Raw genomic sequence first — 17,723 nt, 5'->3', positions numbered from 1 at the left:
AGAGCGTTCATTCAACGTTATCTGGCCTTTAATAATGTTCTCAGAACAGTAACATTCACATGACGTTTGAAGAATGATAAAATGATATGCTCCCAAGAAACGTTTAACACTTTTAACGTCTAGCGAACATTTCTGTTATATAAACAATGCAAACTACATTATCAGTGTGCCAGGAGGTTGCTAGGGTGTTGCCATGTGCATTTTGTTCTGGGTGTTTGCTTACTGATCATTATTCAACATTCTTTTAATTATATAACTATCACCATGAATATGAGGACTCCTACCATATCTTTTAGACATTGTACCATGATAATCTCATATGTAATGGATAATCAATTAGAGTATGAAGAATCATTATACTACTTTTAATTTAGACACGTGCCATATAAAACCATTGGCATGTACTTTAGCAAATAAGTTATACGTTTTTTTTTGCTCATCATGTCCCAGCACAGCAACAGTTCCCTTCCTATAAGGGGAGGAGTGGCACACATGAAGCGCGCGGGGGAATTTTGTCGCTAAAAAAGCTTTTGCGGTTTACTGTGACACGAGCAAAACGCTCAAATCCCGTTAAATCCTCACGCGTCAACGCGCCGTCCGGAGACAAGAATCGATCCAGCATCTGACGCGCTGTCAGTCTCAGTCACGCGCGCGCACGCGACGCGTCTAATCCACTCAAAACCCACATTCCGACTATAAAAGCCCGAGCCTGATGCATCGCAACGCATTTCACGTAAACGCGTAAAGTGTGTTGATGATGTGAGAATGATGCCGTGAAGGGACCCTCCCCTCCCTCCCGCTCTCCTACCCCTTCATTTCCACTCCTCATTTCGCGTTCACCCACGAGAAGATCTCCGAGCGTCCGGTTGCATCATGTCCTCAGACGTCCAGCTGCGCGAGCGAACGGAACCGGAGAGCGACCGGAGCGACTGAGAGCAGGTAGGACCGTCCGGTTTGCTGCGTGCTATATTCGCAAGACGTTTCAACAAGATTTGTGCACCATCACACAAGACCCAATGCCTTCAATCGAACACGCACGTGCAATAAAACACAGATTTTATTTTTTAATCGATGGAAAATCGCAGGATCATTATGGATTGAGCGCTCCATGGAGACTCCAAAAGCGGATTTCACGCGCTTCTCCTTTCATAACTCACTCGTGCATGCGTGCAACTTAAAGACTTTAGAGACCCAGAGCGCGCAAAAATAAACTCTGGAAATTGTGTCTAATGCATTTAGGCATCAGAAGCATTTAAAAGAAGCGAATTTGCATTGAATGCATTGCAGTTGCGCGTAAAAGCTCGTGCGCACTGGACACGTTCCGTTTAATCAGTGGATGCACTAATTATGTAACCAGTCCACTTCTAGTTGGTCAGTTGTGCACTAAATAATGCAAACATGTCTGCACAGGACGACTGGGCTATTGAAGAAAGCGCCTTTGTTTCATGGTTCTCCATCTGATTTGAGGCGCGTGATAGAAGAAACAACTCGTATATGAGTCTCCAACTAAACAGATATTTGGGAATCGCTGTGCACAATGTGTGCTGGGTGGAGGATTTGTCTGTCTAATGCACGCGCAATAGTTTTCCTTTATTTTCCGAGTAAACTTCAGAGTATTACCGGAGTGTTGAGGTTGAGTTTGATTAGTCTGAAATGAAAATGAGCCTTTATCCTTTACCATGCACCGGCCTCTATATGTTTCTAATTTGTTATTAATGAATGGAGTTTAATGACAAGCTGGTTTGTATGTAAAATCTCCGCTCATTTCCTCAGTTGCTGTGCTTTAAGAGCGCGCACTCGCGCGGGATTGATCAGATTGCTGTTCTCGTCGATAATCAAAGCGCTCAAATCTTCTATTTTTAACCGTTAGGATTAGCAGATATTTCACAGAGGGGAAAACAGAGGATCACCAATGACTGCTCATAACTTGGGTATTGATTCCACTTGTGCTCTCAACATGATTATTGTACAGGACACGAGATGCGCATTGATTATTTGTGGATTTGGCACTGGTGGATTGTTGCTGCGTGAAATAGAAAATACCAAAAGGCGATGAAACGGGTAATATATAATGATGGAAGTAACGGCTCGTGCGCACTTTACTCGAGGGTTTATTGGCAGCGGAGATGTTGTTCAAGCTGCTGGTTCTGCCCTGAAGAGTGCGCGTTAGTACATGCAGACGGGGAAAATAAATAAATACGTTACTATATTATTTCAATATAACATACAGAAAAAATACATATTATTTGTAAAAAAAAAAAAAAAAAAAAAAAAAAAAAAAAATTATATATATATATATATATATATATATATATATATATATATATATATATATATATATATATATAACGCGCAACAAACTTCAATATTATCAAAATGCGTTGCATTGCTTCCGATTAAACACTGAGCCGTTGAAGTGACAAAGGATCCAAACGGTTAAAATTGGTTTTAATAGACCCTTTTACAGCCCACGTGATCAAAGAGTTGCGCGCGCATTTTGGCAACGGAAGTGGTGTTGTTCCTTTAGTGGTTCTAACGTGTGAGCAACTCCGAAAGTTTATCAAAACGGTTTCCCAGCATCAAAATGTCTGGCTGTTGCGTTTTCGGTTGCACTAATCGCTATTCCACCAATGGGCTTAAGTTTTATAGGACTCCGACAGGATCACGGCCGTTTCAGAAGAACCGGCGGTACCTGTGGCTGCAGGCGATTAATGCATTGATTGGAACGAGGACATAAAAATGCTCGCATAAAGAAATGACATTTGTAAAACACTAACTGCACTTGAAACTTAATGCTTTATAATAAACCTCTCAACATTGGCTGCCACTGGTGTGTATAATGTACCCCCCACCCCCAGATTATCATATCAATAATCACAGTACTTATCAATTTGTAATGATTTTATTAATAGTTTAATTGCAAAATAACCATCTGAGAAATGTATGCAAGCAACATAGTTGCTATTAAAGTACTATAGCATTACAAAATTAAACTTTAAACAGAAGTGTGTCGACCATAGACTGTAAAAAAATATGGACGTAGTGTCCGTGACGTCACCCATAGGATTCCGATAAGCCGTTCTGAAGCTTAAAGTATGGCCGAGCTGGGCGTTGCCATCTTGTGAGCGAATCATCGCGTGTCACTCCCGGATAACAGAAAATGGGCAAAAAGGCGGGATGTGCGCGGAGCTGAGGTGACGCAATAACTATAGACGGCGGATAAATGGCTATCCACTTGTAACCACGCCCTTAATTATGCAGAGCCTTAAGGCTTTATATAACGTAAACGAATGAGTTATAAAAAAATTCACCCCCCTCAGAGTTGTCATGAAGATCAAAATTAGCCTTATAAGCCAAAACCACAATTTGTACCAGGCTGTAAACATGTTTTTTTCTGCTTTAAAGTTGAGAATTTTAACATGGGGCTCAATGAGATTCTGCTCCCTTCTGGAGCCTGCCTCTAGCGGCCAGTTAAGGAATTGCAGTTTACATCACTTCCGTATTGGCTTCAAGAAAGATCGTGGGAGGTTGCCGCTTGGTGTCGACACATACGAATCAATAACAACATAAAATGTAAGGAAAAGGATAAATGTATGTCTGTGTGAAGAATAAGAATAAATGTAGAAAATTGTATTGGACATTCTGTGCATGCCCACAGACAACGCATTCATAAGCATCCGGTGATTTATATGCTTGTCTCGGGTGTACACGCTCGGTTCCTCAACTAAATACGTATATATATCCGACCACCTGGCCATCTGCTAACATCTTCTCTCCACTCCACTATAGTACACGGATCTGGTAGCCGAATACCATTTGATAAAGTCAACTTTTTAAAATAACTTTCTCGGTTTGTGTTGCTTAATCCGCTCACGTAGCTTGACATGCTGCTGATTCTCGCCACAGTTTGTCGCCAAAATGCGCGCGCATACGTTGCTACGTCATCATTGTATACAAACAGTAAAAGGGTCTATAGGTACTCTTTTAGTGCCTGATTACAATTCCTACTAAATCATGTTATGATAAATGCTGTTTTAACGACAACAAAGTCCCTATAAGACGAGTCATTTCACTCGGCGGCCATCTTAGAAACGCCTCTCTTCTAACTCGTTGAATGGGGAAACATCAACTTTTTCAAAATTGTTCCCCAAACTTACAATAAAATGCTTATATTTGAAGTCACCAATGAAATCTGACAACAACTGCCTAAACAATCAAATCATGACGAAAATTGCATTTTTCAGCTAATGCGCAATCCTGCGTCCCAGAACACTGCCGGTTTCTATAGCAATCAACGATTGGCTCTTTCAATTAGTAGGCGGGGCTTATTCGCCATTTTGCGCGTTGCACTTTCTCTATAAGTAATCAAGTCAAATTTTTATACTGTACAGTAACACAATGAGCTTATAAAAAGCCAGAGAGAACAAATGAGATTTAAGAGCCGATTTAAAGCTGGCTAATGAAGTAGCAGAAAGTGTGGGACAGTTAAAGAGAAGCTGATTACAAGACCTAAACGTTTTTAGGCAGGGGTCCCCAATCTCGGTCCTGGAGGGCCACTGTCCTGCAGAATTTAGCTCCAACCCCAATCAAACACACCTGAACCAGCTAATCAATGTTAAAGGGCCTATACAGGCATTGATTAGCTGGTTCAGGTGTGTTTGATTGGGGTTGGAGCTAAACTCTGCAGGACAGTGGCCCTTCAGGACCAAGATTGGGGACCCCTGGTTTAAGGAATCAGAAGATCACCAGGACGGGCCTAAAATCTAAAAACAAAGAAGAAAACGATAAGAGGCCAAATCGCAGTGCACCGTCTTTCTATATATATATATTTATCTGTATTAGTTATCTTGTGTACTAGCATAGCATACAGATTACACACACATTTGCACTTATATTGTCAGTTAAACAAATGAATGATGTTCAAATATTCATTTAATAGGCTATTATTATTATTTATTAACAGTGTAAGTGTAAGAAATTGCACTATAATGTGTATATGCGTATTAATATCAATCGTGTATACTTAGGATAACCATTAACTGGCTTTCAATCTCACAATTCTGACTTTTTTCCTCTCGATTGCATTATATAAACTCACAATTGTAAGCTCGAAATTGTTATAAAAAAGTATTACTCAAAACTATGAGTTTATGTCATGCAATTCTGAGACAAAAGTCAGAATTGTAAGATAAAATGTCGCAATTACTGGTGAAAACGAGATTCGACACATAACTGATGTCCATCACACACGGAGATATTTCTCTTCTTCTCAGCAACATTTAGATCAATTTACGATGATAAGTAGCTAGGTTAGATGATTACCTTAAAAGTCCATAGATGGGTTCTCCGGATGCGATGAGACCTGTTTTTCTGTTTGTTCACATGAGCTTTGGCATAAAGCCTATTTTATTTAATAGCATTGTCACTGTAAAATGCAACAGTGATTCTAACTAACACTTTTTAGTTAACTTTACTTCATGTCTAAACTTAATAGTGAAAATCTAGTAATCTGTACCATTCACATACTATACCTTCTGTTTACTCAGAAAACCCAAGTTTGAGTGATTTGAGTGCCATTTTGTCAAGCAACAACAACAACAACAACAACAAAAATCACCATTATGGAGATCAGTGTTCCCTTTGGGCACTTACAAATGAATTCATATTATTGAAATTCTCTTCTTATTGAAGCTGAGATGCACCAAGAAATCACAGTTATTTGGTTTTAAAAGTAATAAATGGCTTGTTTTAAAAAGCTGACCTAGCTTTTGATGAGTGAATAATTAACTATAGTTAATGATTTAGTTGTCATGTCATATAATGATCGTTTACAATTTTATTGCGAACACTTTACTTTGTGAAACTTTTAATTGGGTTGATATAATCCATCTATATTTGTGACAATATCTTGCAGTTGATCATGCTTGAGTCTTTCACACACACACACACACACACACACACACACACACACACACACACACACACACACACACACACACACACACACACACACACACACACACACACGTTTGTTTTTGTGACATATGGGGACATTCCATAGGCGTTATGGTTTTTATACTGTACAGACCGTATTTTCTATCCTCTAACACTGCCCCTAAACCTACCCATCACACACACACACACACACACACACACACACACACACACACACGTTTGTTTTTGTGACATATGGGGACATTCCATAGGCGTAATGGTTTTTATACTGTACAAACCGTATTTTCTATCCTCTAACACTGCCCCTAAACCTACCCATCACACACACACACACACACACACACACACACACACACACACACACAGTGTTGGCAACTATTTTTCCAAGGAAAGTAGCTAAAGCCTGCCCAAAAAGTCGCTAAATGTCGCTAGATGACGTCATGCGTCAATTAGCATACCCGTGACGTCATCACGCCGTCTTTGCGTTCAGCCTGCCTAACGTGTTTTCTCTCCTAATCCGTGCTTATTTATTGTATTTTAAAATAATATAATTCAGCCGACTGTCCAATAAATGTTTTCATTTCCTATACATTTTTAGCATACAATAGGAGTATGATGATAAAGTGAATTACAACATTTTTATATGTGTAAAATCTGAATTGAGAAACTGGATGAAATAAAGCTCTGTGATAGTGAGTAATATAAGCAATAAGCACAAGAATGGAACTCATCATAACTAATTTCTTTAAATATAAATCAAAAGAAGCAGATATCATTAATTAAGTGATAAGTGAGAACTGAGTTCTGTGTACGTTCACCGGCATGCGTGCAGCTCCCCTCAGCCATTCACTGAACAGGGCAGACGTCGCAGAGAGAGGTGTGTGTGTGTGACGGCAGAGGGGAAAAAAGACCTCGCGCTCGCAGGAAAGTACTGGCGAGATTTGTAAACTAAAGTAGCTGACGTTTGTCCAAAATATCACTAAATTTGTTGCTAGTCGCTTTTTTGAAAAAAAGTCGCTAGAGGGGTCTGAAAAGCCGTTAAGTTGGCAACACTGCACAAACACACACACACACACACACACACAAACATTCAGCATAAAAACACAACAATGGTAGCTATCCTAAGTCGTTTACAGTATACTTTTATCATATAGATTTTTTTATATTGCATGCTTATCATTATTATTATAATTTATGGCAAAACGGCATCCCACATCCTCTAACATTCATATTTTTTAATTTAACAAAACACAATTTCAGTGTAGCATCTCACTAACACTCGTAAAGGGCAAATTAAATCAAAATGTGGGTTTTGTGACCTTTACTCCTTGTATGATGTATCTCTGAGCTACATTCCTACTAAAGTCTCTAAATTTACTTTCAGCATAAAAATGTACAAACAAATGTTTCTCTCTTCCCGGAAAACTGACCGAAAATATCGACGACTCATGCTGTGTGCAGATCTGTTTGTCCAATCGAACGCTCTGTAGCATGAGAAGGCCCCGCCCCCTGATGTCACCTGACAGGTTATCGGATCTAAACAGGGCTATGGGATCACTCGCACCACATTTGGAGAGTACGGTGATATTTTAAGATGCTTCTCTTCACACTGGATAAACAATAAAACAGACAATAACATTCGTACATTAGCAACAGAAAGAAAAATGACATATAAGAATATAACACAATATGACAAATATGACAGGATAGGAAAATAATAATAAAAAATATATAATATTAATAAAAACAATATTTAAGCATTATATATGCTATCATATATCTTCTTATATATATATATATATTTTTATTTTATTTTATTATATATGATATAAAAAGATATAAAAACTAAAATATTTATTAATTAAATATATATTTCATAAGTAAAATATCTATATAAATTTTTTTTATAATTGAATATATTATATATAATTTTTTTTAACTATATATATATATATATATAAAATATAGTGATAAATACAATTCTGAAATGTATAATTTATATATATATATATATATATATATATATATATATATATATATATATATATATATATATATATATATATATATGCCTATATATTTATAATACAAAAATATATTTTTTTGAAATTATATTTATTTATTTTTAATAAAATATGAATCATTATAATACAAGCTAAAATACATACTAATTAAATATTTTTTTATTTAATAAAATATTTATATGATTTTTTTAAGTAATTGAATATATAACAATTTTTTTAAAACATGATAATAAATATCATTTTAATATATATAATACAATAATATATGTAATTGAAATTATATATTTACATTTTTATTTAATAAAATATTAATCATTATAATAAAAACAAAAATATTTATTAATTAAAGCTGCGAGCAGCATTTAGCGGGGTTCAAGCCATTTAAGGTTTTTAAGCATTTGACACCTTTTGCATGAAAGGCTTTTAAGCACTGAATGAATTTGAGAGATATCAGGTGAAATGAAGTGATAAACTGACAAAATGTGATTTTAAATATTATAATAGTGACTTTATAAAGTCTAAATATGAATTGATCAGGAGAGTGCAGAGAATCATACTGCTGTGGTTTGGTTCCGATCAGGCAAAAAACCTAGGACTAGAGGTTTTTAACATAATTGTGAATATTTAAATAAAGATTTGATTGACAGTATTGGTTATAGAGGCAAAGTTGTTCAGTATGAGAAGATCTATCATAATATATGCATATTATGTGGCTGTTTTAACCCCACCAGATTACAGAGATTCACCATAGGGAATACATGGTTTTCAAAGCTTTTTAACACTTATAGCGCCCCCTATACTCCGATCTCCATAAAACTTTGCATGTGTCTTCAACATGTTATGTCACATATACCCAACAATTTTCGTGAAGTTTTGAGTTTCTCCTTAGGATTTATAGGCTTTTGAGTGTATTTTTGCCACACCTCTTTTCTAAATGGCCCTGTTATAGCCATACAAATGCAAAAGTTCAACTTTTTTTGATAATTATTGATCTAGAGAGTCCAGAGAATTGTCCTAGACTAGTTTGGTTCTGATTGGGCAAAAAACCAGGGACTAGTTCGCAAAAGTAGGTTTTTAACCTAATTGCAAATATTTATTTAACGATTTGATTGACAGCAATGGTTCTAGAGGCAAAGTTGTTCATCATGAGGAGATCTATCAAATGATATGCATATTTCATGGATATGTGCAACACCACGTGATTTCAGAGCCATAAAACTCGTTAGCACCAACTAGTGGCCGATTTCTTTCAAAATTCTTACAGACCTCTAGGACCATGAGTCAAACATGCCCACTGAGTTTCGTTCCATTCAACCTCCATTAACCTTGTCTAATAGGTGCTCAAAATTCATTGGTCTATGGCCGCCATGTTTTTTGAGACACACCAATGTCCTCATACACATACATGGTAGCTTGGGCCAAGACACGGCATACCAATTTTCAGGTCAATCGGACTAGCGGTCGCGTGGTTATAGCTAATTTCATGTTTTTTCCACATTATAGCGCCACCAAGTGGTCAATCTTCACATTTTTTTTATCCTGACCTAAGAATGAGCCCATACACATGCGTACCAAGTTTGGTGAAGATATCTCATTTCCTTCTTGAGTTATAGCCTCTTTAGTAAAATAGGCTCCGCCTTAAATGTACATTTCCACGCCCCTTTTCGTCCATGAGTCAAAATTTCAACTTTTTTTTGATAATTATTGATATTCAGACTAGAGAGAACATTTTGGCACTGGTTTGGTTCCGATATGTCAAAAAACCAGGGACTAGTTCGCAAAAGTAGGTTTTTGACAAAATTCAAAATGGCGGAAAAATTTGCATACCGGAAATGAAATCGGAGATATACGTTTTGTTCGCCAAGGTCTCAGCTTTCCAATGATATAAGACACTTGACCCTTTGGACGAACGATTTAAGAGTTATGAGCCATTTCGCGTTTTTGGTTGCTGTAGCGCCACCTATTGGCCAATCTGGCTCATAATTTGATAACCTCTCCTCGATTTTTGGACTACCTATTGGCCAAGTTTCAAGTCTCTAGCCCTTACGGTTTGGTCTGCACGATGAGTTTTACGGCAGAATAATAATAATAATTAAAGCTGCGAGCAGCATTTAGCGGGGTTCAAGCCATTTAAGGTCTTTAAGCATTTGACACCTTTTGCATGAAAGGTTTTTAAGCACTGAATGAATTTTAAAGATATCAGGTGAAATGAAGTGATAAACTGACAAAATGTGATTTTAAATATTATAATAATGACTTTATAAAGTATAAATATGAATTGATCAGGAGAGTGCAGAGAATCATACTGCTGTGGTTTGGTTCCGATCAGGCAAAAAACCTAGGACTAGTTTGCAAAACGAGGTTTTTAACATAATTGTGAATATTTAAATAAAGATTTGTTTGACAGTATTGGTTATAGAGGCAACGTTGTTCAGTATGAGAAGATCTATCATAATATATGCATATTATGTGGCTGTTTTAACCCCACCTGATTAACAAGATGGAAAATACCATTTACAGCCAATACAGGCAATTCACCATAGGGAATACATGGTTTTCAAAGCTTTTTAACACTTATAGCGCCCCCTATACTCCGATCTCCATAAAACTTTGCATGTGTCTTCAACATGTTATGCCACATATACCCAACAATTTTCGTGAAGTTTTGAGTTTCCCCTTAGGATTTATAGGCTTTTGAGTGTATTTTGCCACACCTCTTTTCTAAATGGCCCTGTTATAGCCATCCAAATGCAAGAAATCAACTTTTTTTTGATAATTATTGATCTAGAGAGTCCAGAGAATTGTCCTAGACTGGTTTGGTTCTGATTGGGCAAAAAACCAGGGACTAGTTCGCAAAAGTAGGTTTTTAACATTATTGCAAATATTTATTTAACGATTTGATTGACAGAAATAGTTCTAGAGGCAAAGTTGTTCAACATGAGGAGATCTATCATATGATATGCATATTTTGCCGATGTGTGCAACACCACGTGATTGCAGAGCCATAAAACTCGTTAGCGCCAACTAGTGGCCGATTTCTTTCAAAATTCTTACAGACCTCTAGGACCATGAGTCAAACATGCCTACTGAGTTTCGTTCCGATCGACCTCCGTTAACCCTGTCTAATAGGTGCTCAAATTTCATTGGCCGATGGCGGCCATGTTTTTTGAGATACGCCAATGTTCTCATAGACAGACATGGGGCCTTGGGCCAAGACACTGCTTACCAATTTTCAAGTCAATCGGACTAGCGGTCGCGTGGTTATAGCCCTTTTTGTGTTTTTTTCCATGTTATAGCGCCACCAAGTGGCCAATCGTCACGATTTTTTTATCGTGACCAAAGACTGAGCCCATACACATGTGTACCAAGTTTGGTGAAGATATCTCATTTCTTGCTGGAGTTATAGCCTCTTTAGTAAAATAGGCTCCGCCTTAAATGTACATTTCCACGCCCCTTTTCGTTCATGAGTCAAAATTTCAACTTTTGTTTGATAATTATTGATAGTCAGACTAGAGAGAACATTTTGGCACTGGTTTGAATCTGATATGTCAAAAAACCAGGGACTAGTTAGCAAAAGTAGGTTTTTGACAAAATTCAAAATGGCGGGAAAATTTGCATACCGGAAATGAAATCGGAGATATACGTTTTGTTCGACAAGGTCTCAGCTTTCCAATGATATAAGACACTTGACCCTTAGGATGAACGGTTTAGGAGTTATGAGCCATTTCGCGTTTTTGGTTGCTGTAGCGCCACCTATTGGCCAATCTGGCTCATAATTTGATAACCTCTCCTCGATTTTTGGACTACCTATTGACAAAGTTTGAAGTCTCTAGCATTTACGGTTTGGTCTGCACGATGAGTTTTACGGCAGAATAATAATAATAATAATAATTAAAGCTGCGAGCAGCATTTAGCGGGGTTCAAGCAATTTAAGGTCTTTAAGCATTTGACGCCTTTTGCATGAAAGGTTTTTAAGCACTGAATGAATTTGAGAGATATCAGGTGAAATGAAGTGAAAAACTGACAAAATGTGATTTGAAATATTATAATAGTGACTTTATAAAGTCTAAATATGAATTGATCAGGAGAGTGCAGAGAATCATACTGCTGTGGTTTGGTTCCGATCAGGCAAAAAACCTTGGACTAGTTTGCAAAACGAGGTTTTTAACATAATTGTGAATATTTAAATAAAGATTTGATTGACAGTATTGGTTATAGAGGCAAAGTTGTTAAGTATGAGAAGATCTATCATAATATATGCATATTATGTGGCTGTTTTAACCCCACCTGATTACAGAGATGGAAAATACAATTTACAGGCAATTCACCATAGGGAATACATGGTTTTCAAAGCTTTTTAACACTTATAGCGCCCCCTATTCTCCGATCTCCATAAAACTTTGCATGTGTCTTCAACATGTTATGCCACATATACCCAACAATTTTCGTGAAGTTTTGAGTTTCCCCTTAGGATTTATAGGCTTTTGAGTGTATTTTGCCACGCCTCTTTTCTAAATGGCCCTGTTATAGCCATCCAAATGCAAGAAATCAACTTTTTTTTGATAATTATTGATCTAGAGAGTCCAGAGAATTGTCATAGACTGGTTTGGTTCTGATTGGGCAAAAAACCAGGGACTAGTTTGCAAAAGTAGGTTTTTAACATTATTGCAAATATTTATTTAACGATTTGATTGACAGAAATAGTTCTAGAGGCAAAGTTGTTCAACATGAGGAGATCTATCATATGATATGCATATTTTGCCGATGTGTGCAACACCACGTGATTGCAGAGCCATAAAACTCGTTAGCGCCAACTAGTGGCCGATTTCTTTCAAAATTCTTACAGACCTCTAGGACCATGAGTCAAACATGCCTACTGAGTTTCGTTCCGATCAACCTCCGTTAACCCTGTCTAATAGGTGCTCAAATTTCATTGGCCGATGGCGGCCATGTTTTTTGAGATACGCCAATGTTCTCATAGACAGACATGGTACCTTGGGCCAAGACACTGCATACCAATATTCAAGTCAATCGGACTAGCGGTCGCGTGGTTATAGCCCTTTTTGTGTTTTTTCCATGTTATAGCGCCACCAAGTGGCCAATCGTCGCGATTTTTTTATCGTGACCAAAGACTGAGCCCATACACATGTGTACCAAGTTTGGTGAAGATATCTCATTTCTTGCTGGAGTTATAGCCTCTTTAGTAAAATAGGCTCCGCCTTAAATGTACATTTCCACGCCCCTTTTCGTTCATGAGTCAAAATTTCAACTTTTTTTTGATAATTATTGATATTCAGACTAGAGAGAACATTTTGGCACTGGTTTGGTTCTGATATGTCAAAAAACCAGGGACTAGTTCGCAAAAGTAGGTTTTTGACAAAATTCAAAATGGCGGGAAAATTTGCATACCGGAAATGAAATCGGAGATATACGTTTTGTTCGACAAGGTCTCAGCTTTCCAATGATATAGGACACTTGATCCTTAGGAGCAACGTTTTAGGAGTTATGAGCCATTTCGCGTTTTTGGTTGCTGTAGCGCCACCTATTGGCCAATCTGGCTCATAATTTGATAACCTCTCCTCGATTTTTGGACTACCTATTGACAAAGTTTGAAGTCTCTAGCATTTACGGTTTGGTCTGCACGATGAGTTTTACGGCAGAATAATAATAATAATAATAATAATAAAAATCAGTACAATTACAATAGGGTTTCAGCACTTCGTGCTTGAACCCCTAATAAAAATCAGCACAAATACAATAGGTGTTCAGCACTTCGTGCTTGAACCCCTAAAAATCAGTACAATTACAATAGGGTTTCAGCACTTCGTGCTTGAACCCCTAATAATAATAATAATTAAAGTCTTTAAGCATTTGACGCCTTTTGCATGGAAGGTTTTTAAGCACTGAATGAATTTGAGAGATATCAGGTGAAATGAAATGATTAACTGACAAAATATGATTATAAATATTATAGTAGTGACTTTATAAAGTCTAAATATGAATTATAGAACAATATTAATCAATTGAATGACAAAATTACTATTTTACTTTGCTAACATGATAAACATGTTGCTAGGTGGTTGCTAGGTTGTTCTTGATGGTTGTTATGGTGTTGCTAGGCAGTTGTTAGCTGTCACAGATGGTTACTATAATGTTTATAGAGTTCTTACTATGTTCTTTGCCTGATTTAACACTTAGCTAATCACTGCTAGCATGTGTAGCATGTTGGAAGTGCTGTTTGCTCGAATGACAAACAGACAGACACACACACACACACACACACACACACACACACACACACACACACACACACACCACCTATATTTGTGAAGTTTTGAGTTTTCGTTCAGGATTAATAGGCTTTGGAGCATGTTTTACCACACCTATTCTCTAAATGATCCTGTTATAGCTACCCAAAGTGTAAAGGTCAACATGTTTTTGATAACTATTGATCAGGAGAGTCCAGAGAATCATACTGCTGTGGTTTGGTTCCGATCAGGCAAGAAAAACCAAGGACTAGTTTGCAAAACGAGGTTTTTAACATAATTGTGAATATTTAAATAAAGATTTGATTGACAGTATTGGTTATAGAGGCAAAGTTGTTCAGTATGAGAAGATCTATCATAATATATGCATATTATGTGGCTGTTTTAACCCCACCTGATTAACGAGATGGAAAATACCATTTACAGCCAATACAGGCAATTCACCATAGGAATACATGGTTTTCAAAGCTTTTTAACACTTATAGCACCCCCTATACTCCGATCTCCATAAAACATTGCATGTGTCTTCAACATGTTATGCCACATATACCCAATAATTTCCGTGAAGTTTTGAGTTTTCCCTTAGGATTTATAGGCTTTTGAGTGTATTTTGCCACGCCTCTTTTCTAATTGGCCCTGTTATAGCCATCCAAATATAAAAAATCAACTTTTTTTGATAATTATTGATCTAGAGAGTCCAGAGAATTGTCCTAGACTGGTTTGGTTCTGATTGGGCAAAAAACCAGAGACTAGTTCGCAAAAGTAGGTTTTTAACATAATTGCAAATATTTATTTAACGATTTGATTGACAGCAATGGTTCTAGAGGCAAAGTTGTTCAGCATGAGGAGATCTATGATATGATATGCATATTTTGACGATGTGTGCAACACCAAGTGATTGCAGAGCCATAAAACTCGTTAGCGCCAACTAGTGGCCGATTTCTTTCAAAATTCTTACAGACCTCTAGGACCATGAGTCAAACATGCCTAATGAGTTTCGTTCCGATTGACCTCCGTTAACCCTGTCTAATAGGTGCTCAAATTTCATTGGCCGATGGCGGCCATGTTTTTTGAGATACGCCAATGTTCTCATAGACAGACATGGTACCTTGGGCCAAGACACCACATACCAATTTTCAGGTCAATCGGACTAGCGGTCGCGTGGTTATAGCCCTTTTTGTGTTTTTTCCATGTTATAGCGCCACCAAGTGGCCAATCGTCGCGATTTTTTTATAGTGACCAAAGACTGAGCCCATAAACATGTGTACCAAGTTTGGTGATGATATCTCATTTCTAGCTGGAGTTATAGCCTCTTTAGTAAAATAGGCTCCGCCTTAAATGTACATTTCCACGCCCCTTTTCGTTCATGAGTCAAAATTTCAACTTTTTTTTGATAATTATTGATACTCAGTCTAGAGAGAACATTTTGGCACTGGTTTGGTTCTGATATGTCAAAAAACCAGGGACTAGTTCGCAAAAGTAGGTTTTTGACAAAATTCAAAATGGCGGAAAAATTTGCATACCGGAAATGAAATCGGAGATATACGTTTTGTTCGCCAAGGTCTCAGCTTTCCAATGATATAAGATACTTGACCCTTAGGATGAACGGTTTAGGAGTTATGAGCCATTTCGCGTTTTTGGTTGCTGTAGCGCCACCTATTGGCCAATCTGGCTCATAATTTGATAACCTCTCCCCGATTTTTGGACTACCTATTGACAAAGTTTGAAGTCTCTAGCATTTACGGTTTGGTCTGCACGATGAGTTTTACGGCAGAATAATAATAATAATAATTAAAGCTGCAAGCAGCATTTAGCGGGGTTCAAGCCTTTAAGGCCTTTAAAGCACATAGGCATTAAAGACATTAAGTTTTATTTAGCAAGATTTTAAACACTGAAATAATAGATGGAAAAGTCCATTCACAGCCAATATAGGCAATTTACCATAGGAAATGCATGGTTTTTAAAGCTTTTTAACAGTTATAGCACCACCTATAGTCCGATCTCTTTAAAACTTTGCATGCTTCATCAGCATGTCATGCCACATATACCCAACAATTTTCGTGAATTTTTGAGCTTCCCTTTTGGGTTAGCGCCAACTAGTGGCCGATTTCTTTCAAAATTCTTACAGACCTCTAGGACCATGAGTCAAACATGTCCAATGAGTTTCATTCCGATCGACCTCTGTTAACCCCATCTAATAGGTGCTCAAAATTCATTGGCTGATGGCGGCCATGTTTTTTGAGATACACCAATGTCCTCATAGACATACATGGGGCCTTGGACCAAGACACTGCATACCAATTTTCAAGTCAATCGGACTAGCGGTCGCGTGGTTATAGCCTTTTTCATGTTTTTGTCACATTATAGCGCCACCAAGTGGCCAATCGTCGCAATTTTTTTATCGTGACTTCAAATTGAGCCGATACACATGTGTACCAAGGTTGGTGACGATATCTCATTTCCTTCTTGAGTAATAGCCTTTTTAGCAAAATAGGCTCCGCCCTGAACGTCCATTTTGAAGCCAATTAGCAAAAATGAATCGAAATTTCAACTTTTTTTCGATAACTATTGATAATTAGCCACCAGAGAACATTTTGACACTGGTTTGGTTCCGATCGGTCAAAAAACCAGGGACTAGTTCGCAAAAGTAGTTTTTCGACAAAATTCAAAATGGCGGAAAATTTTTCATGACGGAAATAAAATCGGAGATATACGTTTTGTTTGCCAAGGACTCAGCTTTCCAATGATATAAGACACTTGAGTGTGGACCAAACGGTTTAGGAGTTATGAGCCCTTTCTCGCAATTGATCGCTATAGCGCCACCTATAGGCCAATCTGGCTCATAATTTGATAACCTCTCCTCGATTTTTGGGCTACCTTCGGGTAAAGTTTCAAGTCTCTAGCCCTTACGGTTTGGTCTGCACGATGCGTTTTATCGGAGAATAATAATAATAATAATAATAATAATAATAATAATTAAAGCTGCGAGCAGCATTTAGCGGGGTTCAAGCCATTTAAGGTCTTTAAGCATTTGACGCCTTTTGCATGAAAGGTTTTTAAGCACTGAATGAATTTGAGAGATATCAGGTGAAATGAAGTGATAAACTGACAAAATGTGATTTTAAATATTATAATAGTGACTTTATAAAGTCTAAATATGAATTGATCAGGAGAGTGCAGATAATCATACTGCTGTGGTTTGGTTACGATCAGGCAAAAAACCTAGGACTAGTTTAGAGGCAAAGTTGTTCAGTATGAGAAGATCTATCATAATATATGCATATTATGTGGCTGTTTTAACCCCACCTGATTACAGAGATGGAAAATACCATTTACAGGCAATTCACCATAGGGAATACATGGTTTTCAAAGCTTTTTAACACTTATAGCGCCCCCTATACTCCGATCTCCATAAAACATTGCATGTGTCTTCAACATGTTATGCCACATATACCCAACAATTTTCGTGAAGTTTTGA

General features: G+C 37.3%; 1 protein-coding gene and 1 long non-coding RNA gene across 2 annotated transcripts in view; one reads left to right on the top strand and one right to left on the bottom strand.

The window, feature by feature from the left end:
* The first annotated feature begins 521 nt into the window (after nt 1–521).
* chrm2a (cholinergic receptor, muscarinic 2a) overlaps nt 522–17,723 on the top strand; it is a 193,434-nt gene continuing 176,232 nt past the window's right edge. The window contains exon 1 of the mRNA XM_067428277.1: nt 522–939. The gene's annotated coding sequence lies outside the window, so the exon portion shown is untranslated. The remainder of the gene's footprint in view (nt 940–17,723) is intronic.
* The window catches only part of LOC137049676 (uncharacterized), a 29,692-nt gene continuing 19,200 nt past the window's right edge, over nt 7,232–17,723 (bottom strand). Inside the window, exon 3 of the long non-coding RNA XR_010899675.1 lies at nt 7,232–7,564. This is a non-coding gene — a long non-coding RNA (uncharacterized lncRNA). The remainder of the gene's footprint in view (nt 7,565–17,723) is intronic.

This window comes from Pseudorasbora parva, chromosome 20 (assembly GCF_024679245.1).
Source record: "Pseudorasbora parva isolate DD20220531a chromosome 20, ASM2467924v1, whole genome shotgun sequence".
In the NCBI taxonomy this organism is placed as follows: domain Eukaryota; kingdom Metazoa; phylum Chordata; class Actinopteri; order Cypriniformes; family Gobionidae; genus Pseudorasbora; species Pseudorasbora parva.
Note: the sequence above shows the minus strand (reverse complement) of the source record. Positions and strands in the feature narration are given on the sequence as shown.